Here is a 25,761-nt window from a genome sequence, read left to right on the forward strand (position 1 = left end):
ATTCTAAAGTTTAGAAAATATAACATGAAATAAACGTTTTTTTGATGTCTTGATTTTCCTGTTAAAAAGTACACTCGTAACAAAGCGGTCAACTATTGTTGTATGACATTGTGGTTTTCTATGCCTTCCTGTGTGTTTTCCACTTTAGATTCATCCTGAACCTTTTACTATGATTGACAGGTTTGTAATTGCTTTGACATATTTGTAACGATGGCGATTATTGGTCCATTACTTAAAACCATCGAATACAATATAAAGGTGTGTATGAACTGTCAATCATGCAGACCACCTCACAAGTCTAATTATTTGATGGTGGTTTTGATTGACGCGTCGGCAGCGTGTATTTCATTACCGTGAGAGGCTTCCGACTATGACTTCCCGTAGATGTTCTCTTGATAATGATGAACATGTTTATGCTACAAAGAAATGATTAATCACCTCACGGTAGCGGGGAGCTTCAACACAAAGAATATTCTATTTCATCCTTTTCATTTACACAATTTTATTGTAATTTTACATGTTTGAAGTAAAATGGGAAACTTGTGTATAACCTATTTACGTCAGAAAGGGAGTACTTTAAAGGACTTAAGGTGTTTGATGAATTCTTCAGATGAAAGAAATTTATGTGTGCATTTTTATCCAATTTAAGTTTTTTGCACCATCATTATTGTTTATGGATGAAAAGTGTTTTATTTGTGTGTCTTAGTATCGCTGAATGGTACATGATGAAAGTTACACGGGTTTTAATATATTCAAATGATCCAAGCTTATCGAAAAGTTGCCAACAGTTTCAAAATAATCATGAAATACTCTATTTTCTATATGCCACATGCTTTTTCTTCATAATACAATCCACCCACGGTCATATTTGCAGTGTAAGTGTTGGACATTAGAGATGGACGTTGATTAGCTGTGGCATTTTTGATGATATGCATTCCCTTAGGCTTAAATGCTGGTCATTTGTTCCGCATTAGCGCTAATGGTGTAAGCTCATCCATCTTGATTAAGGTGATAAGACAACACACCATGATGATGATAAATGATTGTGTTTATGTGCAGATACAATTACCCATCGTACTTCAATGACAAATGTTTTCACGCTACATCAACAGTCTGGGGCAATTTTCTCTGCATGTTACATCTGTAAACCATTATTCTTTTTAGTTTATTGCTTGTGTATTTTTAACATCTATTCTTTACTACTTTATGATGATATTGACGAAAAATAGAATCATTTTATATGTTTTATGTATTTTTTCTATTGGTTAGGATTTGCGAATTCTCTTACTAAAACATCTATGTCCTTTCCGATTGTGGAAGTTCATGTCTTTATTGGGGGTAATGAAGACAATATTGAAGAACAAAAAAAACATATGTGGGTGTATAAACAGCTGATTAAGGACCACAAGTGTCCTAAATTGCGACAATGATACTGCATTCCTTTGTACAATGACGAGGTGTTCATTTTGCCACGAAAATTTGCCTAACGTTGTAAATGTTCGGCCACGAAAGCATTGGAGACGAAGAAACAAGTGAGTTAAAATTGTGACGTGCACGTGAACAATGTCTTTAAGAAATTGATTTAATTTCCGCATATTGATAAATCAGGACATATGGCATAAAGGAGGGAACTTGATTGTGTATGGCCTGGCGAATTGAATTACGGAAAATCATAAATATAACCCATCATAAAGGCATCCTAGGATAATACCAGGAGTTTTCTTTTAATGTACCATCTTTATCATAGGCGACAGTTTCTTTTAATATGAAAAATGAAATTATAGCCTTGTCATCGTTGTAAAAACAGTGAAATAAATCATGGCGACACAATCTGGGTACTGTACAATCAATGTAATTGTCAGGCCCCTACAGGGTGATTTATCACACATTTATCAGTTTTGCAAGGCCTATTATATCACGGTTTTAATTAACTTTATATTTATACTTTTCCTTGCTTTGAAATCCTACACTCAAATTTATGACAGATATATTCCTTTTTATTAAATGGTAAGCGATCAGTTGTTATACTGGGAATTTTCATTTATCAACATTTATTACTTTTTTATATGATAAATGATTTCGCAAATATGGAACTTATTGGGGGAAACTGATATCTTAACCTTTTTCATCGTCAGTGGTATCCAACAAACAAGAAGAGAAAAATGCATGATGAAATAACCATTTTACAGAAATCTCTTTCTTTTACGAATCGACACAAATATTACAGGCGCAATATAAAATAGGTGATCATTAGAGCTAGAATTAACTGTTTATTTTCATGTCGTTTTATTGTTGTTGTTGTTTTTTTTGTGTTTTTGTTTTTTGTTTGTTTTTGTTTGTTTTTGTTTTTGTTTTGTTTTGTTTTGTTTTGTTTTGTTTTTTTTTTGGTTTGCCTCAAGTAAACATTTAAAATGCGTATGTCGACATGTTACTTGGTACCCTAATCCCATCAAAAACCAGAAAAAAAGATAAATTTACAAATAGTGTCCTCTATACAAATAAAGCAGAGGTCGCCACTTATGCTGGGTTTACATTCATAACGGGCTACGGTATATCTATGGAGGTATTGTGGTGCTAGGCATACTCCCACTCGTACAGGAAGTTGATATTTTCTTTATCATTCCATATAATGAAAAAAAGAAAAGTCCCACAAAACAGGAAGTTGATATCAAACAGCCCCGATAATCGCTTACAACGCATGTCCCAGCCATATATAGCCACAGAGAGGGAGTATATTACATTTGAAAGACGTTTAAATTGGTGACCCCTGGGCGTATTTCCGGTATGTACTATAAACAAAAATTGTCTATCATTTTTATGTTTTCAGACGAAATAGTTTTATATACATTGGATGCTTGACTGGCTTGGTAAAGAGTATGTTGATGAATAAATAATGTGTGACCACTGCTACTATATACTAATGAGAACTATATAAAAACTATTTTTATACATACATTTACATTATAAATCAAGTTCACAATCCGAAAAAAAAACAAACAGCCAGAATTAAAGAAAGAAGTTTGTAAAGCCTTTGATTTTTTTTGTCTTCCCGTCGTGGGATAAATAACTTTTATCACAAGTATCACTTAAAGTCTCCTTAAATCATATTTTTATGGGTAATTTCGTGTCGATATATCTAAAACTTTTGAACAAACGTCTATTTTGTCATACAAAATGGGATTTTATATGGAAAAATTATACAGAAAATAGGGAATTATTGTTTTTTGGAGTAATTTCCATCTGTAAGTAGGCTCAGAGCACAATAAATCTTAGAGAACAGGAACTGATAATGACTACTGGTTTGTTTTTCCACAGATATCACAAATAATATTGATAGTTGTAGGTTCTCTAATTGACAAGTTAAAGCCATGTAATATTTAACAATTGTCATTAGCGTTATTAGAAAGTGAAGGTAATTGATACTGATGGATCATAGGTTAACAGCATTGATTTCTCTATATGCCAGTAGTGTAATAAATCACTTGCTGAAACTTTTGAAACTTGCCAGTTCAATCTTGGCATGTTCTATGGTTAACGCGCGTCATATTTTCTTACGAAAACCAGACCAAATTTTGCAGTATTGATATTTTAATTATTAACTTAAAATTAATGTACATGTTTGTATATATTTAGACCATATATATTATATAATATGGTTCCTTGTGTCAGCTCTACTAGGAGAACGAGTCGCATTTAACAGATTATGGGTCCGGTAATCTGATATACTGATTAAAAATGCAAGCTTCCACATATACGTCGATGAACATTGACGTTGTGAATGACATAGTATTTTTGTACATGTAGCACTTGGTCTACAATTCCTTTTTAACGTTCTATATATTATTTTTTTTAGACTCTTGCAAGAGTACAGATCGGCTGGTGAAGTTCTTAAGACGGTTGGAGTTTGTTTAACGTGGCTAAACGGAAAAGGTGTTTAACATGGCCATTTAGATCAAATTTTCATTTTATAGAGTAGGTTGTCAAATGGCAAGGTTTTTAAACATTTATCAAAAAGATATTTCTTATTTTTAGACCATACGTGATACTCCGTACATAAAAATGAATGCGTCACTTGGTAACGTTGAATGGTAAAAGAGCTGTTCTCTGACCTCTCTTGTAGAATTTGTTTGATATTCCGTTTTGTAAATATTATCCGAAATAGAGCTCATCAGTCACATCAAAAGAAAAAGTTTGACAGGTAAAACCGTGGGTAAATATACTTAACACATTTTATATTGTAAAAGTCATAGTGATGATCTCACTCTGTACAGCCGTATTGACAGAACTGTCAATTTCCTTCATTGATTTTGGCTTTATTTTGACAAGACAGAGCAGGTACTTAATTTATTATATATATCCTGACAAAGAATCATTAGGTTTAATTCAGTGTTTATTGACAGCGGTATTTTAGTCATAAATAATTTTCACTTTGTCATATTGTATTGACTATTTGAAGTCTGTATTTTACCTTAACAGACGTGTGATTCGAGTTGATCAATGGGAATATTATGAAGTTTAAAGACATTTACTAAACGAATTTCTCGGGAACATTTTTATTTGTTTTGTCTGTTCAACTTAAAAATGAGACATGGTTAAAGATCTTAAGTTCGAATATTATGCGAAAATAAGCGGACACACACGAAGAAAAAGTGAAATAAAGAAAGAAGAGCTTACGGAAAACTAGATTAGAATAGCAATTTTGACTCTTGCTAACAATGGAAGATGAACTTTTAGGTTAAACACATGTCGGAAATCAAATTGATGTCTTATTGTCAAAGAAGATGAATATATAAAGCAAAAACAAACAAACAAACAAACAAACCAAATCTGTAGAGTAATGTATGACTTGATTACAGATGTTTTGTAGTGGTGCTTTAGAAACCTATCATTTAAAAGTAACAGGGAAGGTACTTGCGACTTCGACCAGCTCAGCCATGAGTTGCATATGAAAGCAACTTACGTGTGGATGGGACATTACGCAAATAATTAATTATTCATCTATCTCTATGAACAGGCATAAAGATATGAGGCACTATATAGATTGTTTGTAGTAGACGCCTTTTCATGTTTAAGCGATACGATGATGTCGACGACGTCGTAATTGTAGCCGTCCTCTTTTGAAATGTTGTTTCCGGACAATGTATATTCCTTTATTGTAAAAATATATGAAATGATATTAAATCCCTTGAGACGGATTTTCACAGAGTTCTACACTAGGAAGATTTTTATTCGGGCCCACTTTTATTTTTTTTCCAAATGAGGGTCCAAAATTAATCATTGATTGATTTCGTCAAAAATATTTTTGGGATCTTTGTAGACTTGCTTCGAGTGTCTCTGTATTGTATGTATTCTTCAAAACTAATATCTACCATCAATATTCATTCACAATCCATCTGTAGAACAGAAACTCTGTACAGCAAAATAGATAGTAAATAGTTATCAGAGTACAGATATACATATTTTTAAAATGTTATCACAGAGATACTAAAAGCAAGTCTAGGGACCCTTAATGTTATACATCTAAACGTTTATTTTGATGTTCAACTTTGGTCAAGTTGGAGTCTAAGGTTAAACAACTTCACTTTGTTTAATTTCAGCATAAATCTGTATCATTGGTATGCTGATTTTAAAGGTGTATTTTGACTTGGATGTAGGACTAAAGTATTAAATTCCCAGTTTCAAAGGTTTCTTGTCTTAACATCTTCATTCTGTTTCAAATATTTCATCACCACCAAGTTTTAATGTTCTATCATTCTTTCAGGTTGCGGTTTTTCAAGGCCTTAACAGAATGTATAGGATGGTCCATTCTGTTGGCTTGTTAGGTTGAATTTGAATTTTAGGTTCTTATTTGTTTTATATATTTGGTTTTTGTTGATTACAGTATCTGAATCTTTGTTTTGTATATTTCTTCAATGGATAGTGAGCTTATCCTTGGTTGCTCTGTTTGGATGAACTAAACAAACAATCCTCATTAAGATTATCAGTAAAGATTTTCTTGGTTTGATATTTTTACAACGTTTGGAAGCGATAATAATTAAAATTACAATGTGTATTCTACATAATAACCCGGTGAATATATCGTACGAAAAACATGCTATACTCAAACTCATCATCCTGTTCTCCAAAGTCGTGTTTCCGGCGTCCGTAATTCTATCTATCTTCTGATCAACTTCACGCTCCGAATTTCTTTAAAACTGCACTAAAAATCCTTTTAATTCATAAAAAACCGATCTGTTTCTTGGTAGCGGGGTCTTTTGTATCATAACTTACGTCACAACGAAGTGTGAGTCCATGATCGATCGGACTAAAGACTTTGGAATTCATAGAAACTATAGGTTTCAGTTTCCTTTAGGTTAATCGTCAAATACTAAGTTGTTGCCATGGTTATACATTTTGATTTGGCTAGTTAGAATTTAAACATTTGTGGCTCATATAACACTACGTAGTGATTCTTTTTTGATAGAAATAATTCAATGTTTTCTGGTTCTTTTTGTTAATAAGTACCACCATTCATTATTATGTCAGGGGTTTCCCGATGTATGTCATTAAGGAAACAACGTGCAGTCGTAAAATACCACCATTAATCCTCGATGATTAGTTATTATATTTTGTAAATCTCGTGCAACTGATGCATTAATCAACTGCGAGGATAAAACCTCCACCAATTTCATTTGACAGATAATGTTTATTTATGCAACATTTTCTGACCTTTCGGAAACTTTCTTCTGTCTTTAGACGCAGGATATGACGTTGATAAACGCAGCCATTTTTATTCTGTCAAGAAAGCTGTTAATTTTAAAGTCTTCGTATTTTGATGCCATTTGCAAGTAAAATATAATAATGACTCAAAAGTGCAACTTTATGGCCTTTGTTCTTCTTATTCTCTACACGTTTTTACAGATTATGAATTATTTTCTAAATTTTGATAAATGCTTTAAATTTTCGTATTCATTTATCATTTTACGAACAATTTATAAATCTTAATTAACTAATGTTTCATTATAAATTAAGCACTATCATGAAATATGAAGAGGAAGGAAGCGTTTGTTTTCTACAAACATTTGTGCTTGCGGAAACTTGTACATATATTACATAATTCAGAGCTCACTTGATATGAGACGAAGACCATTTATAATGATTTGTATATTTTAAATTTTCGTTTTAGTTTAAACATATTTATTCAATCAAATACATTTCTGTTTGAATTTTACACAGTACAATAATACACACTGGATCAAGAAACAAGCAAAGCTTATATTAATCCATCTCCATTTACAGTATAACAAATATAATATCTGATAACATTGTTAGATGCTCTGTGTACGAATTTACTAAAACGATGAATTGCTAGAAGTTAATGGATAGTGTTGAAGTAGTATGGAATACCAAATTTAAGAATATAAAATGAACTAAAATTGTAGAAAGAAGAACAAATAGGGAGACAAAGCAAAAAAATTATAAAGAAATTGAATAATTTAATTATTCAATATTAAATATATAAATAATATTAAATATTTTTTAAACAATGTGTGAAGTTGAAGGGCATATCAAGTGAACCGTTTGCTGTCAATGATATACTTGTGGACTTGTAAAAATAATAGTTTGTTTTAATAATCTGAAATAATCTGAAAGATCAGCAGAGCCGAAAAGTAGAGTGTATTCGTCGAAAGTAATCTGGAAGGGAAGAGACGAAAACGTGCCGAGTCTAAGCTGAGTATAACGGTTGCATCTGAGTAAGTAATGGGAAGTGGATTCAATATTTCCACATGCGCAATTAGGTGAATCGATCAGGTTGCGATCGAATAGGTGTTCACGGAGCGAGGAGCAATTCATACGTAGACGAGCGTGTAGAACATGTTCTTTGCGGTCACTCGTGTAAAAATATGACGTTTCTTCGTGTTCTTAAATACATGTTTTTAAAAACATAAGGAGACTCGATGTTACGGATATCAGAAGGAAGATTATTCCACGATTTAGTAGTAGAAGGTAAAAAAATAATCGGCGAAGAACTGAATTCTTACTCGAGGTTCGGACATGAGATGAGCCTTACGAGTATTATGATTGTGAAGGTCGCCGACAAGATTAGGAACCATATTTTGTAAATATAACGGTGCGATACCATTAACCATTTTAAGGAATAGAACTAATTTATGCCCTTCACGTCTAGTGGCTAAGCGTTCACAACCAATCTCTTAGTAGAGCTTCTGCAGAGACGGTAGTTTTGTGCCACCCGTCACGATTCTGGCTGCCTCCAGTTGAACCGATTCGATTTTACGCTCCCGAAGGGAGCGTTTATGGTTGTGTTATCAACTTGGTCCTGTATCCTTATGGCAAGAAAAAGCAGCAATATCCGGTTTGTACCTGCGTTTTCAGGAGTGAAAAACAGCATAATGGCAGCTTAATTTGCGTATACTTGTATATGTGCGATTGAGAGCCAAACCAGCCTCGGAAAATATTTGCTAGTGTAGTCTAGGGTTCTGGATTATTTTCTTACGAAGAATGTTGAAAACCCTGTAATGAAATGGTTATAGTTAATATATACAAATGTACAAAAATAAACTTATTAACCCTTTTTCGAAAGTGTAATACTCAGAAGTTTGTCAAGTACTAAATAGTTTACCAAAAATATCTGACTGCAAAAGAGTTATGTTTAAAGTTTATTAAACAAATACTGGTAATCAGCTTAAATACTCTTAAACTTCATCTGATCAAAATGAAATAAAATAAACGTTTAACCAATTAACCAAAAATGTGTAAAATCGTAATAGCAAGAAAATGTCCAGCAAATATCACCGTTATTAAGGCAAGTAACGAAACCAAAGTAATTCAACAAAGCACAAAAATAAAATACACCAATATCCTTACCCTACATGAGATGTAAAGGTTTCTTCGTAAAACATACATCAGCTCATGCAGTTATATAGTGTACAAGAACAGGCCACTGTTCCCTGTTCAAATAAATTACAACAATATAACTACGAAATTCAACCTGTGCATTCCACACAGCCCAGACATATAAATGTTGTTTTAACAAAACATCCTACTTGACCTTTCATTTAATTTCAAAAGAAAACCACTCGTGCTAAACACTCGTACGCTGGTCGCCACTATGAGAAATAAATCGTGCTTAAAATGGTGAAAAATGCGTACGGACAAATTAAACAAAACCGTTAGTTATGAATGAAATGGGACACATAAATAGTGAATCCATAATAATGAAAACTGGATAAATTCTAAGCAGATAACGAACTAATTGAAACTACAACTGAGACACAAACTATATAAATGAAATAGAAAAAACAAACCGTATACCGCTGGTGTAAAAACTATAGAAATTATATAAATTGCAAATTTGACAACTCCAGCGAACGTCTAACCAGAAGAGGTTCCAATTCAAAAGTGACGAGTAAGGACACACACAGGCAAACGAAAAGAAATCGAGCGGGAAAACTAACATGTGACAGAAATTACCAATAAGAATAAAATGATAATTGGGGACCGGTCAAGCAGAAAAAAAACGAAGAAAAGATAGTAACCTAAAGTAAGAAAAACTTGAAGCTAATGAACCTTGTAGAGGCGGTCATATCATGTCAGGTCACCTGTGAAATTAAAGTACATACTAGTAAGCAAATGATCAATATTAAATGAATAAAACCTAATCTCAAATACGCAAGTTACGATATTAACAAGCATAACGAAAACCAAATTCAAATTACAATATAATAATGAAATGAAATGTTACTAGTCATTCCACACAGCAGGCAGCTAGCGCCACTCAACTTAATAGAAGTGATAACACTTACCCTACCGGTGCACCTGGTCCATGCTCCCAGTTTTTAGTGGAGTCCAAGTTGCTCATTTACTTTTGTTACCTTGTATGATTTTAGTTACCTTATGTTCTTTGTTGTGTGTGTCTGCTTTCCATGTCTGGTCTTTGTCCCTGGATTATATTCTTTTGATTACCGCTATAACTTTGGTTCCCTTGATTACTCTTACATTAGTTTTATACAATACACAAACAAATAACAATACAGACTACCACACTAGTTTCGATAATTAAATACTAATCGAATCATAGCTTTTCCAAGATAGGGTTGGCCTTATAGTCTACAGAATGGCGCTCAGATGTTTACGAAAATTACGTCATCAATTTTTCCAATGATTCTCGGGTCTTGAAAAATGAAAAACGAACGAAACGAAAATAATCGATAAAAGAAAGAATCGAAACGAATCAATTCGATAAAATGAATCATCGTAATAAAACATAATTAAATTATACAAAATGAAAGAGAATGAAAACTAAAACTAAATAAGTAAATCTTTTAAGACGTTTCGCAAATTATAATAACCAGAATGTTAAACAGTGCCGGACGATTCAACCCAAAGACATTTCGGACCATGATAACCAATAATTCTATATGGATGACGGACATTTCGGCCAATAGACATATCAGACCATGGAAATTAGTATAATGCTTAAGGAAAAATATATATCATTTACAAAATTTAACCGTACTTGAAGATTATAAGTATAATATATCAAATCAGATCCGACAAATATTATCAAAGTTGTTTTTAATTAACGTTTCTTCGGGGGCGTTAAACGGTCTGACCTTCATCATATTATTTATAAGTCCTATATTGCTATTATCCCACACGACACGAATCGCCACGAGTGAAGCCAGACTGGTACGGTGTAATGATAGCATTGCCTAACAAAAAGTTGTGCATATATTTATAAACACAACGTTCTATGCATTTTGACATGGCACATAATAAAAAGAAATAGGTCTATAGTTCTATATCACTTGGTACTCACTTCTTATAGACCGGAGTCATGTTTGCTATTTTCCAAGAAGATGGAAAAGCTCCTAATGTCAAAGATAGGTTAAATAGTTTACAGAAAGGGTAGGTAAGTTCGTGAGCAGCTTCCTTTAAAAAGACGCGGATTTATCAAGTCTGGTAAATTTCGTTTTGGTTTCTTCAAATAAATTTAAACGAATTTCTTGTTGGTTAATTTTATGTGATTTTCTTCACTTGTAAGACTGTAAAGCAGTATCGTACTACCATTTTAAATACAGCAGATATTTTTATCGTCCACTCGCCAAGATGGGGGTATATAGTGATAGTTTTAAGTAGGGTTTACAAGTGCAGTCAACTTTATTGTAATTTCAGACAACTCATTGCTTGAGTTTACATTTAAAATGCCGACGTCTATGAGTAAAGTTATAGTTGCCAACTGTTGTGTTGGTTATGGAACCTCATCCCAGATTATACTGTAGTATAACGGACGATGAATGCAAGCAGTTTACTACTGACGTTTCGTTTTTGTTTCACACATTTTGAAATTAAAGATAAACTATATACCTCTGCATGACTTTGTGTGATTAATTTGATTCTAATGTTATAAATTACTGCTGGAAAGTACATTTTACGCACCGACTGTGAAGGCCAGACGATCAATGCCAGACATAGACTACATTGTGTATTAATACATGTTAACCATAACCGTTAATAATGCTTATAGTATCTTTAAAATACAGAGCACCAATTCGAGATACAGATAAAAACTAAACCTAAATTATTCACGAATGTACTGGACGAACGCATTCTTTATATGAAATGGATAATTGAATGCACAATGAATTTCTAAAAACACAGTTCTAATTAAACTTAAATTAAGCAAAAGAACAAAAGTCATTGTGATTTATAACTTTACTTTAAACCAATTTTAGTCTGTGATTCGGATTTACCGCCATTACCACACAAAATTATGGGACTGTCAATCAATCAAAAACAAGGCTAAATTGATGTAACGCAGTGAATTCTGCAGTACAGCTGATTGATCCCGATAATGGCTTTCCAAGGGACATTTCTTCCAGTATCTAAATTGAATCAGTCCGGTCTCTGACTTTGTAGATGGGAATTTTGATCTTTAGGGCAAATTCATGTCAATTTTTACATCGATTTGGTGATGTTGTGTCCAGTTTTTTAAAATGATTTATGGGTAGAGTCATTGGTGCTACCGTTTTGTTTCTGCGTGATCAGATTTGTTTAACTCCTCTAGACTTGATTATTAACTGGTGGTAGTTTATCATTCTGATCATAGACATAAACCATCAGGTTTCATCATTCAAAACAAAACAAAAATATAACTTGACATTGTTAGTTAAAAATACTGTTTTATCCTACCCCGCTAAATAAATTTACTACATGTGACTATACTATTGTCGATGCTATTAAATTTGTCAGTGCTTGTACAGCTGTCCTTATCAATTCTGGAATTTTTGAGCATATGTTTTGTTCCTTTTATCTTAAGTATATCAAAGTTGTTTCTGGTGAATGTTTTTGGTCATTTTTATGCCCCCGTGACAAACAGTCGGGGCATATTAATTTACCCCTGTCTGTTTATTTGTCCGTTCGTCCGTCCGTCCAGATTACACATGATCATGGCTTGTTTAATTTATTTTCATTGTTGCTCCTTTCCGCTTTTAATTCCCCAATAACTTCTTATTTTTTCTAGAGATCCTTAATTTTAGAATATACCTTGCATTCATTTAAATTTTAAGAATTTTTCTTCTAAATTAAATCGTTAACTTGCAACTCAAGTTTATTTTGGTCATTTTGCCTACCCACGATGAACAATAATTTTCTGTGATAACTTCAAAGAAATGGCAGCATTTAATTTATTTCAATTTATCATACGTAGAGCTCATTTTGTGTAAAAATCAATCTTTAAGTCTGAATATTGGACAAATCATCAGGAGCTTTAAGGAATTTTCTTTCAACACAAAATATAATTGATCATTTTTGACAAGTTAAGAATAGGAGTTATGACACTTTAATTCCCACATGATTTATATATTTTGGAATGAAGTAATTACATTATTTCTTCTTTAAATAATCTCCCTTGGATACAATTGCAGTAGTTTTAATCCATGATTATTCAAACCAATAACATGAAAGATGCATACCTTGTTCATAATATATTCATAAGAATGAGTTTAAAATGTAAAGTTTTGTGTGTGTGACCAATCAAATATATAATTATACCTATGCGGGAATGATTCAAATTGATTTTTTTTTAATGTAACGTTTTCGTGTTTTAAATCACTTGTCAGAGGAAGCCTATATACCAATGATTGCATTTTAATTATACGTAATCAAAGAAAACAATGCGTTTAAAATTATTTAAAATGAAACAATGAAATTAATGAAAGATCAGTTTTTAAAGTGTTATCTCTCATTGTGGATTTTTTGACTGACAACAATGAAAATTAAATATTAAAACGACTATATACATTTATCAGCCCATCGTGACAAAAGGCCATCCCCTAGGGCAAAAGCTCTCCATTAGAAATTTTTATTAATTTTGGAAAATCAAAATTATTATCAAAAATATTATAATTTGTTTAGGGGGCTTTTTGGGGCTTATGTCCTAGACTCCAGCCTTTCATATTGTACAATTCATTAGTTAAGGTGCCCCGTGCAGGCCCGGGTGTTAAAAGAATAGGCCTGCAGCAGCGCTACGCTTGTCGTATAAGGCGACTAAATAGTGCTCAGAAACCTAGCCGGGGGCTAGGCGCTCTGCCCACAGAGCAACTGGGATGTGTGCCCCAGGTGGTGGAATGGGGTACCCCTGGCGTGTTGCATGCTGGGGTTGTCAGGCTATAATACGGAAAACCTGACCGCAAACCAAAGTGGTGCACCGTGTTGGGAAAAAATGCCACGTTCCTCGCACGTTAAAGAACCCTGCTGTGGTATTCGATAGGAGTAGGAACCTTTGCGCTCCGCCACAGGAGGCTAAATTGCCCGACCTTACCCATCCCCCCTTTTTCCAGTGGCAATCAAAATTTGTCGACCCTATTATCCTTGTGACCCATCCTTTTTTTTCATTTCATGTTCATTGTCTGAATATAGCTGAAATATTGCTGCTCGGACGTTAAACCCCAACAAACAAACAAACATTAGTTAAGGTTTCTTTGTATAACAATGAAGGAAATAATCAAAACATTCTCTTGTAAACCAAGCACGTAATGACAAATGCGGCACAATTTCTGTTTCTATTTTTTTAATGTTTTTGTACAATAAAATATATAAAAGACCATTAGGAAGATCCTATGTTTTTAAGAACTATCATAGGACATAATTATTTCAGATAACATGACATTTTATGTGCAGATAAAAACAATAGAATACAACACAAATAAATAAACAACTACATCACAAAAAATAATTCTATACACATATATATACACAATTCATCAATATATGTAAACAAAACTGAATAACGACCACGTAATTTTCCTGCTTCGTATAAAACGCCTATTGTGGGGCCCATTTAAAAAAAATAAAAGAAAATAAGGACGAATAATATGAATATAAACATTTATTAATCAATTACATGCGCTTTTCGAAATTTCAATTCAAATGACCGTGCTGATTATCATCCCATGTGAAACTCGAATGTTATATATATATATATAGTATAGTGAAGTTATAAATAAAATAAATCACGTCCAAAGAGAGAAAGTTTTTTTTTCTGTAATTTAACAATTTAGTCAGTCATACTATTTCCTTATTCTAATAGTTATGAGTTGTACATGAAATGATTCCTTATAGGACGTGGTTATTAATTGAATTGACTTCACATTTGACAATGGGAGTGACATGTCAAATTATGTCGAGTCTTTTCTAGTCATGTAATTAGATTTTTGTGTTTGCTAAATGGAGTCGATGGGACTGGGGTTATTCATTTCTGTTCAATCTTTGATGTTACAATGTCTTTTACCATGAACCAATATGTGTAATGAAGGAATCTATCACCCGAAATTGAAGTAGTCTTTGATTTCTCGTTGACAATTGATTGCTTGGACTTAAAACTTACCGACCTTTTGGAACTTCTCGTTTGTCTACAGCGTCAAAAGCGACGTTGACAAACGGATTCATTATCCCGAATGTCACCAGTGTTGTAAATTAAAACGTTCGCGACAATTTAGTTTACGTGATTGATTGGTCCCTTGAATGCGATGTCACAGTGGTGACATATTGTGTCGTAACTATATATGCACTTACTAATACAAATTATTAAATACATCTTTGTAATATATACGCGTAATAAAATATCCACAAAAAAATCGAAAGTCTTATTTGAAAAGTTTCCACGTGTAAATATTTGATAAAAATCTACTCTTATAATAAACATGTCTAAGTATGCTATTTTGCAAGTTTTGTACTTATTTTCATATACATATACATTGATCTCCAATGAAAGTTGCTAGACAGTAGAACACTAAAGATGCTGTTTTTAAGACAATATTTTCAAAAGAATCAAAATATGAATTATCTAAAATGGGAAATAAAATACGATTATGATACGATTATGACTATACATAAATAGATAAATAATGAAAGAAATATGAATGTCTATATAGGAGTGTAATAAATACTGATTAACAAAACATTTGTTTGCAGTACGTCAAAGATAATTATTTTCACATTCAGTTATATAATCTTTCATATTTAGTCCAAAATGTCCTATGTCTCTTTCACAATAATATTATTTAATATAGTCGAACCGAATATGCTTATTTTGATACATGATATAATCTTTTTGAATGATCACTCTTAGGCATACTAAACAATTTTTGATGGAAGAAAATTTTCGTTACCGAAATTTTCCCTCTTTCGACCACATGAATATTGGATTTCCTCTGAATTAATGTTCTTGTTTTGCAGAACAGCTAATAAGTTTAATATTTCTTAACTATTTATCTCTTAACATAAAGATGTTAGACGGATACATAATGATAAGTAACAATTTTTCGTCAATATTCTTTTTAAAAAGTTAACTTTTAGTTATTTTTCCAAGGAACCTTGTTGACAATTCTTTGTGGTATTTATTCAAAACTCGTTCTTTCTTTTCGCCTCTCAAAGTAAAATTTAGTAGCTATTTATTAAAATGTTAGACCTATAATGCGTCATTGTAAATGAGTGTCGAATTAATAAATGTAAATTTCAGAATGTGACGACTCTTTTCGCTACACTGCTCCATTGGATCAAATTGATACAGGGAAGATAACGTGAGCATAGAAGGACCTGAAACATTCCCAACGACGTTAGAACTGTCAAATTTGTGAAGCAAATTTTTGGTCGTTCCCTCTGTGGGACTCGAATTTGTACCGCATTGACATGTATGGCAACACCGCCTGTACAAAGTTCGGCGCCCTAGACCACATATGTATTAAACAACAACGTTTAGTATTTTTGTAAGAAATATAAAAGTCATCGTGTTAAACCTTTTATTTTTTTTATATCAAAACTGAAAGATTAATAAAATTTACCAATCTGACCAAACATTAGCTATTAATTTCCAAAGAAGAATCAGATTGACGTCATGACTTGACGACATTTTAAGTGATGTGTATATGCCACTTTTCTGGTTGAAAAATTCGGAATAGCTTGCAAAATGATATAAAGGATTCAAATAAATTAGAAGTTTTGGATGAAATGTGCTAATTATTTCATCACTGTACAATATAAGTAAGCATTCATTGTCAAATTTTATTAAGAAACCTTTCCGAATATGTTTTTACATAAACAATATATTTTCGTGCATGAATGAAAATTCTACATGTATGTTAGTAAATACTTTTTGTTGTTTTGTTGGTTTTTTTATTAATGCAAATTATTGTTTTTTTTATAATGATATTAACTGCGTATGATATATGAGTTACCTTTGTTGAATTAAGATTTAATTAAGATGAGGATGGTGATTATTATTATTATCATCATAATAATTTCATTTTTTCCCCTTTATGTTAGCTCCTAGAAACACGTATGTAACATACGAATTATTCAATTTTATATGATTGGTGTTTGCGTATTTTGATTTTATGGAAATCAACATGCAAAATAAAAAATAATAAAGCGTGCTTTATTTGTAGTTTTATTCATATCTGCATGTTCTGACATGTGCAACGATATATTAACTATGTAAGGGGTTTTCTGTCTTTTATCACTGAAAAAGTAACGGGTTACAAGTTAAAGTGTTGTGTAAACGAGAACTTTGGTATATCCATGAAAATGTTTGATAAATTATGTTCTTAAAACTTCCACTGATATGTAAACTAAGGTATTAAGGATCTTAGAATTCGGCTACAAAGATATTATCTTTGAATTGGTTATAAATCTTTAACGTCAAACTTCAAAGGAAATGGCTTTTAAACTTTGATAGGAAAGGTTACACAATGATAAACTGAAACAAAATAAATTGCCTAATTAAGTGTGAAAGATATACTTTAATGACGTCATTGTCTCCACAGTCTTATTATATGTTTGTTGTTACTTTCTAAATTCACAAATTTTAATTGATAATGTTATAATAAAGTATGATAAATTGTACCTTTTTATAATCAATGCGTCGCTGGCCGTACTACGACAAATATTTGGAATATGATAGGCGGTCTCGTACTTTGACAGTGGGAGGAGACGCGTTGTTTTCTGTTTTTATGATCATTAAACAGGCTGATCGCTGTCTTTAATGTGAGATTTTGAACATCTTACTTTTTTATATAATGGTGTGAAGCTCATCATGGCCACCAACAAAGCTCTTGTATAAAAATGTATTTTGTAATATAAAACCATCTTCAATGTAGAAATGATTGAGGGAGAGGTTTGATTGGAGTTACTGACTCGTGTGAAGTACTTTAGCAGATTGGTCCTGTTTTGTACATAAGGAAAATAAATCTAATCCCTAGATGTTATTTTTATCTGCTTTAAAAATAGCATCTAGCAAGTGAGTTGCCATGAGATTTGCATAAGGCTTTTTTGGGGGAAAATAAGTTTTGAGAAAAATAATATTTATCAGAAGTCGTTGAGTGATCAAGCGGAAAATATTTACTGACTATGGCACAATGGTAGTTTATTTATGTTTGTCTGGTAGCTGTAACAAGTTGACAATGAACCGAAGCAGAACTGATACCCCGATCAAGTATTCAAACTCCATCTATTACACCTCATCATAAAGTAATGAATAATGAATAAATCAAATCACTTTGACACTTTATGGCTAGTTTATTACACTGAACAAAAATGGGAGATTTAAAATGGCCATACTATTAAGATGAAAATCAAATTTATTCGTTCCTCTGTCAATAAGAGACCACACAGTTGTCTGATTTTATCATAACTCCCGTAGATTGTTTCTTCATTTTACCACGAGTTAAAGAAAAAAATAAAAGGGTTTTCTCGTACTTAACCGTACAGATATTTTCAAAAATGATTTTTAACGTGAAAAGACGATGTCATTTTTGCCATTACAAACTTGTGGCGAAATTAGGAAAGAATTTATCCTCTCCAAAATAGATAAATTATCAATACGTAAATATGTAGTTATATATTGCAGATAGCACTACAAATCATATACTAACTTTTACAACCCTTTTTGAATGTGACAAACGATTAAACAACAGTCCATAATAACGATAATCGAATATCATTAAAAAAACGAAGCTTTTCATGAAAAGTATATATGCTGGTGAAAAAAAAAATGAAATAAAATTTACTCTTCTAAAAAAGGAAAATGATAACACTGAAATAAACTAAAAGTATAAACTAGAACATAAAATTTGTAATATGAAGAGAAAGCAGTGCTCACGTGACCATATTAAGAGAAAGTCAGGGTTAGTTCTTTACTGTAAGATATTTGACGGTGGATTCATCTCTATCCGTTTACTTTTCAGTATCCAATATTGGCCTAACAGTCGTTATTATTGGATACAATTGCATGATATTACTCAATATATATATGCTTCTTTCCTTGAAGAATATATTGCATCGAAAACAGTAACGTATTATATAAAACACAATCAGTGTATTTTTCGATCTTACGAATTTAAAATTCAATTCAGATAGTGATATTATGCTAATAATCGTTTTATTTTTATCCATGGTTCAAGAATACAAAAAATTTGGTTCAAAGTTTGTATATCTAATCAACGCTTTCGGGTAAAAGGAAATTCGTTTTTATTTCTTCTCCTTTTGAAACACATATTCATTGCCATTAATTTTACTTCCCGATATTTATATTGGGTGTTTTTTGAATATTAAAAACTTGTTTTTTATGTTGAAAAATATAGAACTTTACAAGTATTTGTAATAAAATGTTAGTCAAGCTATCAATTTCACTGTTGTTTATCAATACCAGAAAAACTTAATTATGAGTCATGACACTGTTCAGGATAAAACTGATGGAATTAGTCTAAAATGATCACATGAAAGAAATATGATTAATTATATACAATATTCTAATACACTTGTGGCAAAAAATACTCCATCTTGTCAAAACTGCAAATCATATTTTCACTTTTGATAAATCTCTCGTATACAAAATGCTGTTATGAACTGTTTTAAGTAGGAGAGTGATTTATAGCCATTTGATACGGTATCGACAGTTGTGTATGCTCATTTGCACCGATTCCATTTATTTGTCAACGGAAATTCATACGTCCTCTTGCTTAAGTATAAACATATATCGACAATGTCATTCATTTCTTTTATGTCTCCGTCAAGTATTGTGGATTACATTTCTCATATAGAAGATTACTCTTTGAAAAAATTAGGAATTGGCTATTTTGAAAACAATTTCACCATTTCACAGAGAAAATTGCATTTGTTCGATATGAGTGATTTATGAGGACCCAAACGCATTGTTCGGTGGAATGCTTTTATAATAAATTTGTATCTTTTGAGGTTCTAATCATTAGACGATTGATGTGAATATCAGAAGAGATATTTCCATATTAGATACGACCTTTTGTCATTTGCTTGTATTTTATACTCTTTTAAAGATTGAATAGGTGCATTCTACTTCACCGAATTCATTGTACGTCAGCCCTCAAGTAATCATTTTTAAACCTTTCCCCTTTCTCAAAAGAACTCATTTTAGAAACGTTATAGATTTTATGGGCATTTGCTACATTTTCAAACATCGAATGCATGTCTATGTACTTTTCTTCATTATTTTGATATTTTAGTCTAAAAATATGCTTGTTTATAGTAGAAATGAGAGAACTACAATAACTGGGTATTAGGATAGATATACATTAAAATGTTGAAAGGAAGATCGACTTAAATTCAAAACGTGTTTGTCAAGAAAAGGAAATCTTTATAGAAAGATGTAGTTGTAGTGCATGCATGAAGTAAGACAGACTTAATTACAGTGACAATACTCAATGATTTGCCATGAATTAGCAATTTTTCTAGTAGCTTAGGGAAGAGAATGCTGGTACAGTCGTTGAGTTCACTTTTATTTTCAAAATCTTTTCAAACAAGCAAATGGTGTGCAATCGACTTTAAATTCTTTTACATCTAACATGGGTATTTTAAATGCTTAAACTTGATAGGGGCAATCTACAAGTGCTTAGAAACAAATCAAATTTTAATTTTGGACCAAGGAGTATGACGTTAGTTGTTGTCTGAAGGTCAACAGTAGTTTTAATGCAAGTATAGCTAGAGTGCCAGTGTATGTGCCTTGTTTAGTCTCTAACAACACTAGTAATCCTTTGATGTGACAAGCAGATTGACAATTTTGATATCATTTATCTTAAATACTTGATTTATTAGACAACTCACGAAGGACTGCAAATGTTTAATTTGTTTAAACACTTAAAATTCTATCTTACTTTGGGAAAGTTGATATCGTTCTCCATGGCGATTTATTCAACTGAAATATTTAGATTGACTACGAGTGAAAAAGAAGGAAAATACACTCATTTATTTCGTAAGTGCACTTTGTATGTGAAGACACATTTAAACCTCTGGAATTTTAATTGTCAACCATTTTCTTTCTTAAAATATAATTGTCTTGTACAGAACCTCAATTTACTTGATATAATCTGGGCCTATTAAAATCCATATTGAGTAATTGTACCTCTACTTTTTTCATAAGTAACAAATCATTTCGTCGCACGTCCGCACATTGGAAAAAGATTCATTTTATATCAAAAAATTTTTTTTTCTTATTTTGAAATACATTTATTATAGATGTAATGTAAAATATATTTATTTGGGTGTAAAATGTCTTCCGCTAATAGCTAACAAATGTCATCGTTGCAATTCAAATAATGCACTAATTTTTGTAATGCAGTTGTCATGTAATAATGTGCATTACCATTTTAGTCTGTGATTGTAAGACCCACAGTCCCAGATAAACAGATCATTGTAAATTTATAATATGCTGTCTCCATTTTATGTTATAGTTTGTTTTTGTTTGTTTGTTATATTATTTGAAATAGAATTGTATTATCTCCCCCAGTTCAAAGTGCCTTGCTTGAAATTCGATTTAGATTTATGCAAGAAGGTTTCAGATAAAGTGGACAAAATATCTCTTCGATTCCCAGTTTTTCGTCATGAATAAAGACAAGGTATTAAGAAGTAAAACGGTGTCTACAAAACACTTTTTACTTCATCATTATCATCATCATTGTCATTTCAAACTTTTGTGATTAAAATTATGAACAGCAATTTTTCGCCTTACACATGATTATTTTTACATTTGTAGAATAAAGCTATTTGTATCACTGTGCTCATATACTGTCACGTTAAAACAACGCATTGGTGTTGTGTTCATATGGTCTAGTCTAATCTAAAGAGTTATATTTATGGATGTGCAGTACATTTTAAGTGTCATACTAAATTACTGATGATGTAATCAGTTTATAATTATATTCATAATAATCATAGCATAGAAAAAGAAATGAAAAGAGAACGTCCAAAAATGTGTTATACGGAATTTAAGGCTTTATATTATATTTATAGTTTATATTATTTACCTCAGTTTTTGCTTGCACCTCACTGGTCAGTAGGTTTTTAAAGTAGACCGTCAATATTGAGCTTATGGCTGATTAATAACTTTTGTTGTTCTGATATTGTTTTCTTTTGTTAAACAGTGTGTTACAAGCTTTTACATTTAAGTGCATTTTCAGTCTTCTTGTTCACAGGTATACCATTGCTGACGTAAGATTTTTTTATTTGCTGGTGCAATTTACAGCGATGTTCCAGGTGAGTGAAATGCTTTAGGAGAAGTAGTAGTAGTTAGATTACCTAACTTTGTTCACTTGTCAGTATTTATTTACAGTTTGTCTCCTTAATATCACGTAATGAAATGAATAATAATACAAGTTTTGTTCCCAAGTATGCAGAATTCAATTACATCGAGGTGTCAAATTACACCCAATCTTTCTCTTTTTACAAAAATATCCTTATTACATCTCATTTACACAGGTAAATGCTCATAGTATGTTTTTACTATAAATATATGTAATTATTATAATGACAGGTAAAGGTATCACCAATAGTCAATTTTGACAGTTAACACGCCATTTTTATCCTCTCTTATTATCGAATTGGTCGGTAGAGCTTTGAAGTCGGTACTAAATCAGACGAGTTGTCATTTTAATAATACCTGGCTGTCATCACGTCGTATTCAATTTGTTTTGACCACCCCTTACTAACAGTCTTTTGATTGATAATACTGTAATTCAATATGTCTGTCTTTGATCGAATTCATATACCCATGTATAACTGTCACGACATCTAGTGTTCTGGTCGTGGCCATGGCAATCCGGGTAGAATGTAAGGTAGATAACCTCTCAAGTTCACTTTAATCATTTAATTTACGAAAACGATGAACTTTTTCAAAATTTTGTAATTGCACTATTCCTGACAGGAGTTTTTTTTTCTTATCACAGTTCTGATTTCTATACTTAAACCTTTATGGAGAATGTAGTAAAAGATGTGAAGAGAAACTAAATGTACATTTATTGTCATTATTTTAAGTTTTTTATGCATTAAAGTTGTAGAATACTATTTATCTTTAAATTCAACTTATCTAACTTTACTTGAGAAGGATTTAAAAGAACCATGTTAAAAGATTAATATGCATATTTTAAACATATCAATGTTTTAACTGACCTTATTAATCTTCTACTGAGACGAACTTCTAATCAAGTATGATAATACTGTCAGACAAAACGCCAAAGGTTAGGCTTTATTCTTTTCGTGTTGATCTTTTAGTGATACTCAAGCAATTAGTGGTCGTTACCACACAAAACGGAGCTCTGATTAAAACACGAGAGAAAATCCATCTTGCAACCTCTGACAATTGTAATCACTAAACACAATTGCTTTCGATGTGAAGTACTAGTTATAGAGCAAAACAATCACGTTACAGAGCGAAATAAATCACAATCTTTTAAACAAATTGCAAATAAGTTATCTATGGGGTTGGCATCGAAGACCGCCATATCTGAAATTAGTCCCGATATATCCCTACGCTGTTGTCAAGATAACAGGAATGAAATGGTACATTGGCAGTAAATATAATCGGAGTTGAAAGTCAGCCAGTATTGAAATGAAAGGAATGGCTTTTATTGCTGGTGTAACTGCCATATTGGTGTGTATTGCAGTCATTTATCAAATATTCATTAGTTTTTGTATCAAGATTACAACTTTCCTGACATGTTAATAGATACAAGCGAAGACAGAAGCCAATCTACTTAAAATGATTCGGAACATATTGGTGATTTACATTCTTCCAATTAATTTTATGTACGAGCAGCTGTTTTGTTGGGGCTTTTTATCTACAGTCGTCAAACTAAGGACGTCATAAACAAAACAAAACTGACTGTTAAACCTCAGCAAACTGTTGTCCAATGGCACGTATTATGTTGATTTTACTGATAATATAACTTGTTGCATGGATCATTGAACATAATTTATCAACAAAGGCGACAACTCTAGCAAGCTAGTTTGCATAGTTTGCATCAAAATTGAAGTTAACTAATAGATCAATTTTTGCTTACTATAAACTGTAAATTAATCTGTAAGTATGAAATGTAATTTGTTCAATTGTACCACAGGATTATGAAAATATTTTTCTCAAGTGTGTAATAATATTCAAAGGAACATTCGAAAATTAAAAATATGTAATTCAGGAACAAAGATTAGACAGGGAAAACAGACACCCATAACAAAGAACATAAAATAACCAAAAAAAAATACGTACAAAGCAACAAAAGTTAATGGGCAAGTCTGACTCCAATAAAAACTGTGTGCATGGTAGGCTAAGCGTCCTCTGTTTTTCTAAAACCACCTGCCAAGTTGCTCATCAGTCAATCTTGTAGCAACATAACCCTGTTCCAGAAGTTTAAAATTGTAGAAGTCTAGCGCGGTACGGCAAGCTCTGGCATAACGTATGAGTTATGATATGAAAACCCCATACGCAGGTGATGAAGGAATGTTGCCACAGATGAAAGGAAAGTTGAAAATACGGAATGAAGAATCATCGCGTTTGTTGTTTAGTTTGGTCAATAGTTTTTCTTTGACATAAAACATAGTTTGTAAATTTGACAGTCAAAATGTCGCTTCATATCGTTACTTCCATACTTCAAACTTTATCATTTTGTTAAGTTGATGCAATCGTGCTTTAAAATTACTAAAATTTAGACTACCTAGAGACGCATATACGGACGACATTGTAGCAAAATATATATCGGAACATCAAAATAGAAGGACACTTCATAGACACCAAAATCCGAGTACATGGTCAATGCGAAATCAGGAAACAGAGACAATCTACTAACCCAATAAAACAAACGGGACAAAATACAATTACATATAAAAACTGAAGAAAATGAAAGTAACAATACACACACAAAATCAAGCAGTTGCAATTAGAACACCCACCTGGGGGAGACAATCAGGTGCTTAAAAGGGATAAGCACGACAGTGGCACCCCTCACATGGGTAAAGTCCGGTATGTGTTAAGTTCGATGAGTTGACAATCAGTTAAGACGTCTAACAGTAGATATCTTGCTTATAAGATATAAAAAAATCTTCATATCAGTCATCCAAATTGTGATGACGACCATAAAACTTCTGTAATGATGATATCAACAAAGGCTGAATGAAGCATGTTTGACGGTAAATGTAAGTCCACGTGCAGATCACAGGTACGACAGTAATACTAGTACATAATACTAGCTTAGCGTCTTCTAGTCCCCTATATTGTATAGACACATTGGTGAAAAAGATCACACAGAATTGATCTTGTCATGTGAAAGTGGTATGCAAGGTGGAAAAATAAAAAAATGTGTATACTATCATAGGTACAAGAAGTCACTTCTGTGGGTCTTTTGAACTTTTTGTATTCCACATCTTATGCATGCCAAATGTTGAGTGGGCAAATCAAAATTTTCGATTATTGCCATTGTATTTCTTTCATTACATCTAACAAATAACAAATTAGATCAAGTATCCATTATCCACTATAGCTATTCGTCAGAATTAAAGAACGACCCATGTCCATTTGTAATGAAATGATTAACCACACTGAACATGATTAAATTGTGAAAAAAAAAATAGCGGTGTGTCGTAATCTATAATGTCTTTGAAGTACTGATCGACTGTTAGGGCATTGATTTCCTCACATACTGCATTAGAATAATAGGGGTCACATTCAAAGCAATAAACAAAATATATAGGTCCATCACAAAAAGGGCTATAGATAAATTAACCAGATGATTAGACGAAATGCCTCTTTATATCTTGACTGGATGTAATTTCGTCTTTTTAATAGATTTTTGTCGAATAGTATCTGAACGATTCAATCTGATTAGCCTTAGCCAGGTAGAAGATTACCTGACAGAGAACCTTAAAACCTATTGTTAACACCTGACTAATAAATTATTCCGTAAATTA

At 32.0% G+C, this 25,761-nt stretch overlaps 1 long non-coding RNA gene across 1 annotated transcript; it reads right to left on the reverse strand.

Annotated features, from left to right (window-relative positions):
* Positions 1-5,979: 5,979 nt before the first annotated feature.
* LOC148619303 (uncharacterized) lies at positions 5,980-24,973 on the reverse strand. Its single transcript, XR_015921565.1, has 3 exons — positions 24,748-24,973; positions 8,866-8,948; positions 5,980-8,511 (listed from the first exon to the last, which is right to left on the reverse strand). It is a non-coding gene; the product is annotated as an uncharacterized LOC148619303 (long non-coding RNA).
* Positions 24,974-25,761: the final 788 nt, after the last annotated feature.

This window comes from Perna viridis, chromosome 4 (genome assembly GCF_037379345.1).
Source record: "Perna viridis isolate PV_CMFRI_1.1 ecotype Kerala chromosome 4, ASM3737934v1, whole genome shotgun sequence".
NCBI classification, from domain to species: Eukaryota; Metazoa; Mollusca; class Bivalvia; order Mytilida; family Mytilidae; genus Perna; species Perna viridis.